Source organism: Corylus avellana, chromosome 10 (assembly GCF_965113065.1).
Source record: "Corylus avellana chromosome 10, dhCorAvel1.hap1.2, whole genome shotgun sequence".
In the NCBI taxonomy this organism is placed as follows: Eukaryota; Viridiplantae; Streptophyta; class Magnoliopsida; order Fagales; family Betulaceae; genus Corylus; species Corylus avellana.
Window position 1 is genome coordinate 9,261,270 of NC_142499.1, and position 4,601 is coordinate 9,265,870.

The 4,601-nt window shown below is 37.7% G+C and overlaps 1 pseudogene; it reads right to left on the reverse strand.

Moving 5' to 3' along the window:
* Positions 1 to 1,767: 1,767 nt before the first annotated feature.
* Positions 1,768 to 4,601, reverse strand: LOC148583319 (CBL-interacting serine/threonine-protein kinase 25 pseudogene; annotated as a pseudogene).

The following is a 4,601-nucleotide window of genomic DNA, read 5'->3' on the forward strand; positions in this document are numbered from 1 at the left end:
TCCATCATGTTGATTAACAGAATATTCCCATATTTGAGACGTAACCCTAGAACATGTTGTAGAGTACAACTACTTGAGATTCAATTCTTGGCATCTTAGAAGAACGTTGCTCAGAAGCTAAAGTTTAATGATTGGATGTCGAGGGAGACATTTTAGAATTTGAATCAGCATCTTTTTCTTAAAAAATGCATCAATTGTTTTTGGCTTCCCATGATGTAATCTAAGATTTTTCAGAAACCTGAAAAATTATTTATGTATTAGTTTTAATACTTCTCACACTAAGCAATTCATGGCTAATGAAACATACTCTAATGATATTATAATAAAATTATTAGCATATTTCAATAGCTATTAGCCTATTAGTATAAAAAATTACAAAAAAATGAATTAATAAAAAGAACAAACAATAACAAAAACATACCTGAGATTGGCAATAATCTTCTGAAACTCTTTGATGCTTGACAAAATCCCAAAGTATATAAAATGTACCTTACAAAAAAAATAATAATAACAATATCGTTTTTATTAGAATAAGATAAACAAAATGATGAAAATGAGAGATATATCTAGGGCTGTTAAGTGAGCGAAGCGTCTCGCGAGCAAGCTCGGGCTCGGCTCACATAAGCTCGGCTCGTGCTCGACTCGAATATTAAATGAAGCACTTCATGAACACAAATCATGGCTCGAATATTAAACGAAGCAAGCTCGGCTCGACTCGACTAAGCTCGTGAACAGCTCGTATAAGCTCGTGTGTGTGTGTATATATATATATATATATATATATATATATATATATATATATATAAACTAAGTAATACATAATTAATTATAAATCTCATAATTATTAAAACCTTTAAATTGCATTTATATTTAAGCGTTAGAGAATGAAAAATTCTAGACCCTTCGTGATCAAAGAGAGAGAGAGTAATCATTAAAAAGACCTCGATTCAATTAGAGTAGACCCAAAAGAAAGGAAGAAGAACCAAGCAGAAACTATTGAGGGAGATTGCGAAAGGCATAAACTATTGAAGAATCAAACAGACCCAAACACTATCACTACCTGTCTGGTGAGCGAGAGTGAGAGAGTGGGAAATGAGAGTTCAGGTGGAAGATTCGTTGTGATTGGTGAGGGGGATTGAGAGAGAGACGTTAAAAAAATATTTTTTTGTAGGGGGCGTTGCCCCAATGCAGTCTGAATGCAACCTGTTAACTTGTTCCACATTATTAAGAAAACATCAATCTCTAAGTTTGCTTATCTATAAAAGGATGCATATCCTCTCTCTTTGAAATCAAATGTCTTGCTATATTGACTTAGGCTCCATACTCGACTAGCCAGGCTAAGCAAATACTCATATGCAAACTAACTTCTTAAGCCGTTTAAGAGTACTTGAAGTTAAAAAAAAAAATTAAAAACAAAAACATTAAATATAAGAGCTAGCTCGCGAGCTGGCTCGGCTCGACTTATTATTAGCTCGAGCTCGATTATTTTGACTTGCCCTTGAGCTCGACTCGAGCTCGAGCTCGAGTAAAATTTAAATGAGCCAAGCTTGAACAAGGGAAGCTCGCTCAAGCTCGGCTCGTTTACACCCCTAGATATATCTCAATCAAAAAGCTTCAGAAATTTTAGTCAATCATATTAGAGTTTGCAACATTTCCTTAAGCAACGAGCCCAAATTCCCAAATTAAGGAGCCTACATAACTACAAAAGAAGAACTCCAAAGGACAAGAGAAAGGGTCCATTTAAATTATAAAGGGTCCATCACTGACTCAGCCCATGAGCCCATCTACTGGTAACTCATCTACAGATCTATTGATCTACAAAGTACTTAAGTACAAAAGGAAAAGTTCAGAGAAAGGCTCCACACTCCACAGTCCACACAGACCACCAGCACAGTGCACAGAGAAACAAAAGCTCAGAGAAAGGGTCCACACGGACCACACACATAGTTGATAGAGAAATAAAGCAATTTAATTTATTGAGGATTGAAGAGGTCGACAGTCTCCAGAGGATATACTCACAGAGTCATAGTCACTCTCGGTCTCAAATCTAGACAAGTTGGAGTTTGGATAGCAAACTCACAAGTTGAATCTCTCTCCGACTCTCTCCCTCTTGGCTCTTTCCTTATCTTTGTCTCTGCAGGTTTTCCTCCTAAAATGCTATATGTTTTCTTATCTCTTTCTTTTTAATTGTTGCATCTATTATTAACAAATGAAGCATCATCTACCTAACAAATGCCGATGGAGCCGGTGGCGCATCTAGGATGTCGTTAATGTAGGGGCAAGATTAATAATTAATTAATATAAAATAATATTATATTTTATTCGATTTATCAAAAATCAACATAAATATTTTCTTTATTCGAAACAATCCAAACAAAATATTGTATGCTGAATTAATTACTTTCAATATGTAAGTATCTATCAATGTATGCAATTAATTATTTGGAGTTATTTTTAATCATAATAAATGGAAGTGTTATGGAATTAAAATGCACCGTCTATGCAAGACATGTGTCCTGTTAAAATTTTTAGAGTTTTTGGTTTCAACGTATTTTGATAATGGAATGGAATTCCTAGGATGTTCAATGGACTGAATAGAAAAATACTAAACTTCTTTCTTGCTTTCATAAATACACTAACAGAAAGTTGAGTTCAACTACAACTCTTAAGCCCATTGGCATCGTTTGGCAACAGCCATGAATTTTGAATATGGGCATCTACCATGAAATTACATAAAGCTGGAAATAGAGTTATTGAGCCTTACGCCTGGAAGGAAAACGTGCAAAAGCTACTTTGGTGGTTTGATGCCCATTACTCACTGCGTCCGGATACAAAGAAAAACAAAACAAAAAAATTTCCCACTTGCTTTATGTCTTCTCCTCCCTCCATTTTGCACCTGCACATTTTGGCACTCCATCGGCGTAAAACGCATTTTCAAGTTCCATGTAAAGTGCTCCCCAGCTATGTTCCATTATACTTAAAATTGCACCATATTTTAACACTCCCCTCTAGCCTTACGCTCAGATCCGCCACTCTCATCACACGCATTCTAGGATAACTCAGAAACTCTCTCTCTTTCCTTCGTTTTCGCCTACAAGCCAGTCTTTAAAGAACCTCAAGCAGAACTTTATTCCCAAATTACCAACAAGAAGAGGAGCAATCAAAGAAAAAGTTGTCAACGAAAGAGGAGGTCCAGGAGGAGGAGTAGGGGCGAGAGGAGAAAGAGTAGGGGCTAAGGTATAAAAATACTAAAAAAACTGCCTGTGTATAAATTTGAGGGAAAAATGCACTTTACCCCCTAAAGTTTGACCTCTTTTTCAATTTGGACCCCAATATTTAAAAATTTGCAGTTTACCCTCTTGAAGTTTGAAAAATTTTCAATTCGAACCATTCAGACTGTCTAAGAAGACGTAAAGTCCAACACGAGGGACACACATGATATTTTTTGTCTTTTTCTCCCCTGTTGCCCACAACTCATTGTGTGAAATGTCCACACTGCTCATCTAACATATACACATTTTTAACATACACACCTGAAGCTTCGTCACGATCACCGAAGCCGAGCACTTGGACGTGAACATGGACCTGGATTTCCTCTCGCATTCGAACAAGCTCGACAAGGCGAACCTGGACGACATCGAGGAAATGAGTTCGAAAGTGTTGTAAAAATGTGGTGACATGGACTTTTCATCCATCTTGTCGTTCTGATCTCCGACTAATTCTTAGATTGAGAGCGAAATTGGCTTTACAAACCCCTTTTTGAAACTAGGGATTTTGTATTATCTCCGAGATTGAAATTCTCTTTGCGGGATCAGAAACAAGGAGCTGGGATATCAACTGCTTTGCATCAGTAGAAAACCATTTAGGAAACTCGAATTCGGCCTTGAAAACCTTCTTTTACATTTTCATGAGGTTATCAGCTTGAGATGGAAGATACCCAGCAAGCAAATCGAAGAGAATTACTCCACAAGACCAAATATCATCCTTGGCCCCATCATACCCTTTCTTCCTCAACACCTCTGGAGCCACATATGCCGGCGTGCTACACTGCGTGTGGAGCAACTGGTCATTCCAAAGTTGCTTCAGCAGCGCTGACAAGCCGAAATTAGAAACTTTCAAGTCCTCGTTATCATCGATAAGGAGATTTTCAAGCTGCATGTCTCGGTACAAAATGCCATGGCAGTGTGGACATTTCGCACAGTGGGTCGGGGGCAAACAGGGGAGAAAAAGACTAAAAATATCACATGTGTCTCACGTCGTAGACTTTCCATCTTCTTCGACTACAATGACTAACGGATGATTCAAATTGAAATTTTATGAGGGTACATTGCAAATTTTTAAACATTGGGGGTTCAAATTGAAAAAGAGGTCAAACTTCAAGGGGTAAAGTGCATTTTTCCAGAATTTTATCTCAAGATTTTGCAAGGACGGGCGCCCCTGCCCGCCCCCTTTAGATCCGCCATTGGCTGGGGCGTATTGGTTGCAAATAATGAAGCATGTTTGTCTAACAAGCAGAGTTGAATCAAGAAGGATTTCAACAGTTGTGAGGGGTTGTTTGAGCCGGTTTTACTGAGAGAGAGGATGTCCCAGTTCATTCGCAT